This window comes from Pogona vitticeps, chromosome 4 (assembly GCF_051106095.1).
Source record: "Pogona vitticeps strain Pit_001003342236 chromosome 4, PviZW2.1, whole genome shotgun sequence".
Classification (NCBI taxonomy): Eukaryota; Metazoa; Chordata; class Lepidosauria; order Squamata; family Agamidae; genus Pogona; species Pogona vitticeps.
Window position 1 is genome coordinate 190,642,439 of NC_135786.1, and position 12,185 is coordinate 190,654,623.

Sequence of the window (12,185 nt, forward strand, 5' to 3'; positions counted from 1 at the left end):
TTTAAAACATTTTAAAGCAAGCCTTTGATGGCTTTTATTTTATTTCATTTATTATAAAACTTAAATGTCTACTTCTCTCACTGATAGAAGTTAATCTTTGATTTGCTTTGCAATAGAATTAAGATCATACAGCTTTTTTCTTTCATAATTCTGAAGCCAAACTAATCCGAACTCATTTTCTGAAGTGTGTCAACTGAAGCAGAAACTGGGGATCCCTTCATTTTTAGTGCTTGTGTTCCTTAGAATAACACTAGCAGTATATATGACAATGTAATCTTAAATCTCAAACTCTGCTACTGAAACCATAATCAATGCTGGATTTCTACTCATGCAAGAGCAGAATCCAGTGTAATCACAAAACAGGCCATAGTCTCTCTTCCCTATTATATCCTCTCACTCTCACAATCCTGTTTCTGTAGAATATTTTCAGTAGCAATGGGAGTTGCTGGAAGGAAGGGTTCAAAATCCTGATGTCCTCGTGATCACCAAGCTAGATTTACATAGTTTAGGCCGTGACTTATGTGTTTTACTGAAAACAATGATTTCACCATGGCTTTGTGAGATCTGTTGCTTTTACATTGTGGAAGTTTTGCTTTAAGGTGTGCTATTATTTCTAACTGTATTGCTTTTGTAAGGATGCTTGAATTTTACGTTTTAATTGTTTTAGCCTTCACGTAGTTTTGTGAAAAGCATGGTAAATATACAGTATAAAGAATTTCTAGGTAGCCCAGCAGTTTAGATATCTGGCAGTGGAGCCAGAGGTTGAGAGTTTGATTCCCCACTGTGCCTCCTTGACTAGAGCTGGACTTGATAATCCATAGCATCCCTTCCAGTTTTGCAGTTCTAAGATTATTATCACTATAGTATATCTAGCTAAATCCTGATGTAACCTTGACCTCAATCAGTACTGTCTCCAACCTGCTATGTTTGTTCTTTTCAACCATCACCAAAGTCAAGCTATATCAAGGTGAGGTTTCTTGATAAAAATCACCTAAAAGTATCAGGAGATTGGTTGTGGGGAAAGGAGAGAGACACAATGCAACATGCTTGTGTTTTGTTATCTACAATCCTGTTTATTCAACTTCATAAGAGAAGCCCAAGAGAAGCAGAAGAGAATGACAATGTTCTTTCAAAGGAATGTGGATTCAAAGGAAACATATTATGTACAGTATACTGTACTTGGTTTTTCCACTAGTAAGTACTACAAGTCAATTCTATAAAGGCAACTCAGGGGTACATGCAAAGAACAACTTCTAGAGCTACCAATGGGAAAAAAAAAACACTGCAGATATTCCAACTTTCCTTAATGGACTTTTTGGTGAAACGGTGGGGTGGGAGGGAAGCAGCATCTTAAAGACACCCTGTTACAATAGAAAATGTATGGGTTTTCCTGTAAAAAATTCACAAATAAGGTAAGGGAATTGCATTATTTTATTTTATTTTTAAAACTTGTCTGAAAGCATTCAAAGATATTGTTTATGGATCTTTACTTTCTATTGCAAATAAACTGCCCAATTTTACAAAAAGTGATCCAAATATATTCTACCCACTTCTTTTCTTTCAGGATGGCAGACATTTCAAGATGTACTGTTGTATTAACACAGCACAATAACACATCATTATTTCTATTCAGGTTGTTCGTTCGTTTAGTCGTGTCCGACTCTTCGTGACCCCATGGACCAGAGCACGCCAGGCCCTCCTATCTTCCACTGCCTCCCGAAGTTGTGCCAAATTAATTTTGGTTGCTTTGATGACAGTGTCCAACCATCTCATCCTCTGTCGTCCCCTTCTCCTCTTGCCCTCACACTTTCCTAACATCAAGGTCTTTTCCAAGGAGTCTTCTCTTCTCATGAGATGGCCAAAGTATTGGAATTCAGGTTGTTAGGCAACTCCAACTCCATTATTTTATTATTCTATTGCTTGCCTCCAACTTTGTCCTTCTCCTGTAGAATTAATCCTTTTTAGAAATCTTAGGTATTTACTACCCCAACTATTTCTTCCTAGGGAAAAGGAGGACTACGGCTACTTCCAGACAGAAGTGACTCAGTAGTCAGAGAGCCTCATGACAGGCTCTTCTTCCTAGTAAGCATAACACTTCTAGATCTCCCCTTATGCTGCTGCCATTTTCCTCCCTGACCCTGGCAAAATCCCTTCGTAGATGGGAGATCTGTAGGGAAGAGCTTGGCAAACCAAAAGCACAGAACTTTGCTGTCTACTACTGACAGCAATGGGAAGATCACAGGCATTGTCCTGGAATGAAGACACAAATCTAGAGTCAATCCTTGAATACAAAACAGGAAATGATGGCTGGGAAACAATGGAAGAGAACCATGTAACAAACAACCCTGAATAACAAACACAAAATAGTGACTGGAAAGCACACAAACTCTCTATTTAGTACTGGCAGCATATGAAACTACAAATCTCATGCTCCAAAGAAGGCTATGAGTCTCTCAAACATCATTTTCAGTTAAAAAAAATTAGTTCTCACCAATTCTTTTCAACTCCCTCCCTTTTCTTTCCTTTGCTTCAGAGGAGGTGGGTTAGCTCAGCAAGAGAAGCTGTCTCATTTTCCCAGGTCAAATAGGATGGAGATTTTTAACCTCTTCCTACTGCAATTCACACTAGGAAACTGGAAGCAACTATTTAAAAAAAAGTCACTTGGCACTGAATATTAAAATTTGCTTTTTAAGTGGAACACATGCTTTCTCCCCCATGTTTTGCTGTTTGTTTGAGCAATGGGAAAATTTTCTAATGTAATTAATTTTGCAACGTATGGCAAGAAACCTCCCCCCCCCCCTTTTGTTTTGCTGAACTAATTCAGAGAGCCTGACAGAGGGGTCATTTGATTTGGCAGAAACTCCAAATAAGAGGGGAAAGGGGGGGGGAGAGAAAATTTGACAATGTTTCTTTTACTTATGTTGTACTTCTGAGTGAAACCTCTTAAACAGGAGTTCAGAGAGAGTTCGAAGACACATGACAACCAACTTTAAAATTGCCCAGTTTTCAGCCACTGTTCAAAGCTCTGACCTGCTGCTTCACATAGTGTAACAACTGAATGCTTTTGCTAAGAAATACGAGAAATTTAAAGTAAAAGGGGCTCCTATTCTGCCTAGAACAGATTAGAGGCATCTACTTTCCATATCATGAGGAAATAGTTGCCCTGGTCTTTATTGTCACACAGAATCATAATTTTTATGTCCTTCACAGTAATTCTTTTGAAAACTGCTTGTTTTGGGGGTGAACAACGCTTATTATATGGTTGTTTCAGATAGTGCAAGTTAGAGGAGGCAAAAAGTAGATGAACTGGTAGATCAGCAATGCATTCTACCCAAGCTTGAAATGTTACTTTTGGTGACTACAACTCCCAGAAGCCCCCAATCAACATGGCCAGCAAATATGTGCTGACAAATGTGCATGAATGGCTCATGATGGACACACAGGCAAGGATTTCCCTATGGACAATTTGCACTGCACTGTGCACACACAGCCATTTCAAATATCCTGCATTTGTCTTGTGCCACAGGAGGTAGGCTGAGGTCTGCATTATGCCCAGTTCTAGCAGCAGAAAGCCCTTTAATTGTGTTTCTTACGCATTTAAAACAAGGTTAAAAGTTGAAGAAATACAAACTGCAACTGTCTCTCTCAAAAGCATCTGATTCCTTCTCTTCACTGAAACCCCCTAAGCATGTGAAAAAAATCCAGCACATTTGCCGATAGTATCCTCCTGAGAATTTTAATTTTTCATTGAGAAGTTATCTACTCTAAGGCTTAAATCTTAGTGCTAGTCCCAACAAAATCAGATACAATGAAACAAGGGAATTGTTTTAACGGGTCTAGTTTTGGTGGGACTAGCATTACCATTTGGCCACTTATTCAATGGGCCTAGTCTAGGTAGAGCTGAGCAACTGGATTTTGATCTATTTCCCCACTGGCTCAAAGCAATCCAGCTCTGCTACTTATTCCCTTGAACAAAGTACAAAGCATAAAGTCATGCCAGGAAATGGCTCAAAGCTCATTGACAATTATTTCCATTAGGAATGCTATTAACCTGATGCATTGTCTGCGTTTATATATTCTAGAAAGGCTGCAGCAGTAGCATGACAGAGGTAAAATACAAGGATTAGTGTAAGAATTCCAAATTTGGCTTTATTTTAACATAGTGTCTTTCGGCCTTTTGTAGAAATCCCAAACAGCTCATAATCCAGCATGCCATCAAGTCAATTCTAATTTATGGTGACCCTTTTTAGGGTCTTCTAATTAGATAGCACTCAGCTTATCATTATTCTGGGGATACCCTGAGACCATGCAGCTTACCCAAGGCTACAGAGGCTGACTCCTCTCTCAGGAGGCATAGTGGGGAATTGAATTCTCAACCTCTGGTTCTACAGCCTGACTCACTGAACTATCCAGCCAACCATTCCTTGCTACAATGTAAAAGATTAACTTTCTACACTGCTCTTTTCTTACTTCTAGAGGTGGGGAGGAACTTCTCCAGGATTAATAAGAGACAAAACTTGAAAAATTATTTGACAATGCCACTAAAAATTTCTTTATATAGGAATTGGAAACTCTTACTCATAATATCAATGAAACTGCAAAATGAAAGAAAGAAAGAAAGAAAGAAAGAAAGAAAGAAAGAAAGAAAGAAAAATCATTAAAAAAAACTAGAGCTTGTAACTCATTACTTCCAAACTCTACACAAGCCTCAAACTTTTCCCTAACTTTGGAGTTGCAAAAGTGTATAGGATTGGCAATTCTATGGTAATATTTGCTGCTTACAGCTAACATGGCGAGAAAGCTGTTTGGCCTCTCAACATGTTTAACAGCTCAGAAACAAATGAGAAAGATTTCCTCATCATTTTTGACTCCAGAGAAGAGAGATGTGTGTTAGGAGGTCCTTTTCTATAGCACCCAACGTGTCTAGTCTGAGCAATGACCAAGAGGGCTATCTGCACACCTCTCCTTACCGTGGAAAAGCATGGTGGAAGATTTCCTTTGTTAGTGCTCAGCTGAAGTATTCAGTATATTTTGGCCACATACTGACCTCATTAGCAAGAACAGAATAAGAGGATAGAAAATCACAATTTTTGGCTTACCTAGAAAGACCCGTCAAAAACAAGGGATCCATGGTACATGCTGGGAACAATCCACCGCTTTAGAGAGCAGGGTTTCTTTTCCGCAATTAGAAATGCCACCTTTTTAACTGGCAGCTATAGCTATGCCATTAAAAGCAGCTTTATGTGCAAATATTTGCACAACAAAGCTTTTTTACTCCGTAGTGTTAAAAGTTATTTTCTGATTTCAAGCAATTGAGGAAGCCAGTTTTATTCTGCTTTGTCCAATGTATGAAATCCAGAAGAAGAACTTTTAAGCTTCAAGAACTTAGAAAACTTGGAACAAAAATGGAAAGACATGCAAAAAATATTCACAAAATCTTCTGAGCACAGTAAAGCACTTAGGAATAAGTCTTCTTACTTTTACACATTGAAAATCCAGCTCCACTTATTAACTGCAATATAATATTTATTTAAAAGTTGAGTTTAATAGAATAGTAGCTACATAGCTTTCCTACTTATTACTGGCCTTACAAAGTTAGGGTTTTACAGCTAGAAGCCTAACATCTCAGTCCTGAGAATGCTTTAAGCAAATCCTACTAAGCTGAGCGGAACTTGTTCCCAAGTAAACATGTTTATGATCTAGCTGTAAATTACACTGAGAATGAGAGCACAAGAACATGCTTTACTAACTAAAACATTAACATTGACACTGTGAAAGAGCAACAGCTGCTAAATTGTTTCAAACCTAGCTCTAAAATGCCACCAACTCTGTTATTGTCATTTCCATAGATTCTAAATAAACCCGAATCTTTTTCCATCAAGTTATTTTTAGCACACAGATTTGGCTCTTAAAAGTGGAGGAGTTGAGTGGTGCTAAATGGCAGGACTTCAAAAAAGGTTTTGTTTCTGTTTTCATGACAGAGTCAACAAAATACGAAGAAAAGGAGGAAATCCTAAATCCATAGGGCAAATGCAGAGAAAGAATTTGGGAAAGTCTACAAAAAGCTACACTTACTGCAATTTGCAATCCTACCAGGTTTTGCAGGTAGTTCAGGTTGTAAATAAATGCAGAATGGACACATTCTTTGACTATTTATGATCTCCTCTCTCGAAATATAGTACATCAGAATGCAGTTTACTGACAGCTTCATTCTGAGCCTAAGCCTTCAAAACAAATTCCAGGGAATAGTCTCTAGCAGTGATAGCAATGAGGGTGCCACTCCCTTTGCAGTTTTATAATCCAAATTAATCCATGAATAAAGAAGAAACTGGATGTCTTTGAACTCTCTTGAGGAGGATAGTTGTCTCTAGTTTATAAAACAACTACTGTACCTCTTGTTTTTAAAAATATACACAACTCCATACAGGTGTAACAACACACACAGTTTGGATCTGGGCACTCCTGCTCTCGTACAAACATGTAAGTGACTGTACTGGAATATGGTTGTGCAGTACAATTCTTGAGATAAAATCTTCAGTGGGAGTTACTTCCAAGAAAGTATACATAGGATTGAAACCTAAACCTTTTATTGGTGAACAACAACAACAACAACAACAACAACAACAATAATAATAATAGACAGAAAGGGAATATATCAAAAGACTGTGGAAAATCTTCAAATCAAAATTAAAAGAGGGAAAATACAATCAAAGCCATAAGTACATGGGCAGTTTCAGTAATTAGATACCCAGCTGAAATAATAGATTGGATCCAAAATGAATTAGAAGAATTGGATCAAACAACACAAAAACTAATGAACATGCATCGCACACTACATTCAAAAAGTGATGTGGACAGGTTATATTTTCCAAGGATTACTGCAAATACACCAGGTGCAGTGGACCCTCGACTTACAGACGGCTCGATTTACAGACTTTTCGAGTTACAGACTTCTCTGGCCGCAAAATTTAGTTTCGACTTGCAGCCGGAGAATCGACTTACAGACCAGAAAAAACCCGAAATGGAACAAAAATAGAATAAAAACTGCCAGTTATGGGATTAATCATTTTTCAATGCATTGTAGGTCAATGGAAATTCGACCTACAGACTTTTTGACTTGCAGCCACCGTTCCAATACGGATTAATTCTGTAAGTAGAGGGCCCACTGTAGTAGAGGAGGAAAAAAGAAGCCTAAATTTAGTCAGAACTCTCCACCATGACCTGTCCGTCTTGGGTGTCCCTGCATGGCATAGCCCATAGCTTCTCTGAATTACTCAAGCCCCTTCGCCATGACAAGGCAGCAATCCATGAAGGGGATCTAGTATATTTCTAGTATATAATACCAGTCAAATGTTTTTATAATTTTGATTGACTGTGCCTGGTGTTTTTTTAAACAACATCAATGGCTGGAGCCAATTCCAGTCAAATCTGGTAAGTTACAAAACAGTTAGATCTGGTCTCTCTTTAAAACAGAAAGCACCCCCACTGCAGTTATTAAAAGGGCAGTTTAACCAGAAGTTACAAGTCACGGCTACTTGCCTTACAACATCCTCTTAACACAGACATTTCATTTCTCCTGTGCAGCCCAGTTATTTGTCCCTTTCCCTCTGAGCAGTGGGGAACAATAACATTGTTAACAAGGAGAAAGAACTTTCCTCTGAGGCTATTTGCATCCCTGAAAATGAACTTCACAGGAAGTCAGAGGAAACTATTAAAACTAAGCTGAATGAGATGGTGAAATTTCCTCCAAGGCTATTTCCATCCCTGAAAATGAACTGATATTGACGAATGTGTTCAATTTATTTGTATCATTTGTAGACGACTTTGGAACCGCATGTTCAGGGCAGCTTAAAACAAAGGTTAAAAATTCCAGCAACAAAATGAGAGCTAGTATGAAATAGTGGGTAGTGTGCCCTACAAGCACTCAGAAAGCATGGATTCAAATTCCTGCTCAGCCATGGAGACTCACCAGGGGGGCGGCAGTGATAAGACACTCTTTGAACACCCTACAAACCTTAAAAACACAATTAAGCTTTCCTAAGTCAGATTTGGTGCCATGTAACAACAATGTACTGTAGTACACATATTGCTACTTACTATCATGTGTTGATAAGCTGGGTACAAATCATAGGCATTCAGTTTCCTCATGAGAGAGAGAAATGTGATTTCCTAGAACATATACATACATGTGTCCTCCACAAAAAAGAAACAGACAAACAAAAACAATGGCCAAAGGCCAAAAAACTGATAGGACAGAAACATGTGGTGCCTGTGACGGAATGCCCATATCACTCTTGTCAATCATAGCTGAAGCTCAAGTGCAGGAGCTTATGAGAGGACAGGAGGGGCAGAGTCAGGGAGGCAGTTAGAGGCAGAGAGTGGAGTTAGGAAGAGACAAGGTGAAAGAGAATGAGAGTGTGGAGGAGAGAAATTGAATAGTCTAGATAGATAGATAGTCAGAGAACTTGAGAGAACTGATATTATTAATAAGTTCGTTAAAGTGAATAGATCAATAGAACAAATGAAGAACTGAAAGTGTAACCAAAGTTTTAATGAGTGATTCTATACAATGATTAGAAAGAACATCTGTGATTCAAATTCAATTTAAATAAACAAGTTATGTTGGCAGCAAGTGTCTCATTCAAATATTGGTCAAGTGTGGATAAGGGATATCCACTGGCGGCAGCGAATGAAAGAGAAAACGTCACCAGAGTGAACCTTGGTTTGGGGAAAACGAACAGGGAACACTGGGTGGAACGTTGCAGTGCCTTTTGTAGTCAACAGGGTAGAGGACAGGGCAGCTAACAGAAGGTGGAAAGCGTAGAAGAAGTTGTCCATTCAGTCACACACTCAATGCACAAGCAGGAATTTAGTTAACCACTCACATGTATGCAAAATGGGAAAGTTGTATGGACAGGATTTTTCAAAAGCAAGTAGAAATGCAATGGTCATTCTCATGGCCTCAGGCGCCTCCTTACAAGCCCACATCTCTGGAACTTTCAGCCAGCCAGCTCATATACAGACCACATTTTCTCAGTGTCTCTTAAGGAAATGGTGCTATCCCTGCCTCCAGACCATAGCACGGAAGGTTTATGAGAAAACCCTCTCAAGCAGCACTGACAAAAGTCATGTCTAGTATAGGCCTTTTAGTTATTCTTCAAAGCTCTGGCATCTACAAGTAGTTTAGAATGAATGCAACTCTGAAAGAAAACAAAAAAACTCAGTCTCAAGCATCATGGTGTCAACTTAGTGGCAAGCACTCAGCTCAAGCTGCCATTCCCAACTTTTAAATGTGTTTGAGAGCAGAGGGAAGCACAACAGCCCTGCCAATGACCCTACTGTCCCAAACAGACCCACCAAGTTTGTACTCCACACCACTTGGCGACTTACAGCTGCCTTCCCCAACTTGCTACCCTCCAGATGTTTTGGACCACAGTTTGCAACATCCCTGATCACTGACCATGAAAGTTCCAGTTTGAAATTCTGGTGGGAGAGGTTAAGAAAACCTTCCTTACAAGCACTATTTCCCTTCTTAATCAATATGGCCATAGCAAAACACATGCATTTCAAAACAGCTGGGACCAGCAACTGCTAAAAGCACTTAACTGTGAACCAACATTAAAGGGATCAAGATGAGGCTATTCTAATGTTTATCACAGCCATTTCAAGCATACTACTGTCAGCTGCAACTCAAAAATTCACTGGAAAGAAAGCAGAAGAACTTATCCCATTAGCAGAGAAGTTGCAAATCTTTAAACTGTTTTGATCAACGTACAGGGAGCTATTTCATACACATTAATAAAAATGAATTCTGCATTTAAAATAAAGGAAACTGTGGGCATCATGTTCGAAGGCAGAGAATTAACAGGGGTTTGCTGTACTTGAACACAATCCAACAGGAGTAATTAAATCTCAAAGAATTGTATTCAGGCATGAGGAAGTAGTTTGTCATCGTTATGAGTGGCAAGAGGAAAATGAGAGTACATTGAAGTACAACAAGCTGCATTCCTTCCCACAGTTCTTAGAATCAAGAGACTTAAGCTTTTCATAGAATTCCTTATTGATGCTGCATGTGGTTTTTGCCCCATTATTCCCATTTGCTGCCTCAAAATGTAGTGTCCACAGACAAATATATTAATGAGAGAATGAATGCTCTTCGTCAGACTTAATTCCTATGAGAATTATTCATCCTGAAGAAAAGGATATCTTCAGCACTCCAAACTAGTCCATATGCTTCACCAGCAAAACTGTTCCTCTAACCAAGCTGTTAATTAGCAAGAAAAGTCTTCTTTTCCTAAGTGGCATCCAGCACCAACCTTGCCAAGAAAATGATGTTCTCCTATATAAGGCTGTACCATTTTCTGCACAGTGATCCATCACAGCCTTCCAAAAAGCTGATAGTGGTGTAGTGTTTCTCCAGCTCAAATCCAAGATATTAGCATGTCTGTTTGTCCTCTAACCTGCTGCTCTAGCCTCTCTTTTTTAATAGACCACACACATAGGTAAATTCAGGAGCACTGTAATAAAAATATTATTTTTGTTATTAAATGTTTCAGAGTCAAACCAAAAATGTGTGATAAGCATAGATTGGCTCATTAATCCTCGATATGATCATATAAATATAGCCAGAACTTCCTCTACAGCACTTTTGCAAAGCTTTTTAAAAACGATTATATTATACAGCAGTGATACATCTACTCTACTAACACAAATGCACAAAGTACCTGTAACTAGTCATTGCTTTGTAATGAGGGTATGCTAAAACATGACAGTGAAAGAGATGTGTGTGCACTTGTCACCTTCCTACACAAATGTGCAGGTCACAGAGACACTCCCCACCTTCAGTTTCTCATTATCAGCTGCATACATTACTATTACTTCAAATCAGCTGCAATTTCTTTGTTTATTGTCCATTCTCAATATAGTTTCTGCATCATATCCTCACAAAATGACTCTCACATGTTATTAAAATGTCCACATGAATTTCATTCCATACTTCCTGATGTTGCAAATTGACCCAGACAGACTACATGTAGTGAGCTTGTAGCAGAAATATCTAAACATGAAAAAAAAGCTGTATCAGCAGTTAATAAAATCCAAGACACAGAAGTAGAAATAATCCTATGGCACAAGCAAGATATCTGCTTCAAGAATATAAAACACAATCTACATTCAGGCTGCGTAGGGCTAGATACCTACTTTGCCCTCCAGCCAAAATACAAGCAACTCTTGAGTCTAATCATTAACTTGGGAAAGAGAAGAGTTGCATACCTCTATTTAGAGCAGGTTTCCCTTTCAACCATGCATTTTAGTAATACGCTATGGACAAAAAGAAGGTAAGATATCAACAGCAAAAAACTTCTCCATTAGTCTCATCGAAACCCAAAACAATGACATTTCATGGATTCAGAAAATAAGATTTACAAAGGCTGTGTAATGCATGTGTTTCCCAGATATTATTGAATTTCATTCCCTATTACTATATTCCCAATCAGGATGCCCAAATGCAGAGAGCTGAGAGATTTAATTAAACAACATCTAGAGGCACTATTTTTAATATGTACTGAAGATTCTGCAAAACAGGCTTTCACAAAGGTGCAAGAGAAGCAAACTTATCATCAGGCCAAATCCATCCAAACAGTTTCTACTTGCGGCAGAAGAAACCACAAAATCAGAAGTTCTGGAACAGCCAAGGAATACAACATAAGGGAGCACAATACAGCTGGCATAACACCGTGGCTAGTTAAGCTGCGAGGATCCCTATATTATGATCTCACAGGATAAACCACACTTTTCACACATTAACTCACATACTGCATTTTTGAAATAGTGTATTGGGAAGAATTTGACCTCTTAGGAAAAACTATCACAGTGATGCTACTGAGCAGTCATTTCTTGTAAATATTCTCAATATTCCTATGCAAACAATTTTGAACTGGCTTGAATATAAAACTTAGGACTGTAATCTTATACACATTTTCCTCATACTAAGTCCTGTTGTTCCTAGAGAACCTTACTAATAACTTACGTATTATAGTTACGTATTATAAATGTGCCTGCCCCCCCACTAAATATTCAAGCATTTCAGTTCATCTAATTTTGTCTGCTTTAAAAACTTCTGAGATATCTGTAAAGCTCACAAAATTAGCATAGCATACCTTTGCAAATGTTTTGTTTAGTAAGTA

General features: G+C 38.4%; 1 protein-coding gene across 1 annotated transcript in view; it reads right to left on the reverse strand.

Annotated features, from left to right (window-relative positions):
• The window catches only part of GAREM1 (GRB2 associated regulator of MAPK1 subtype 1), a 100,560-nt gene that overhangs the window by 84,970 nt on the left and 3,405 nt on the right, over nt 1-12,185 (reverse strand). The window lies entirely within an intron of this gene.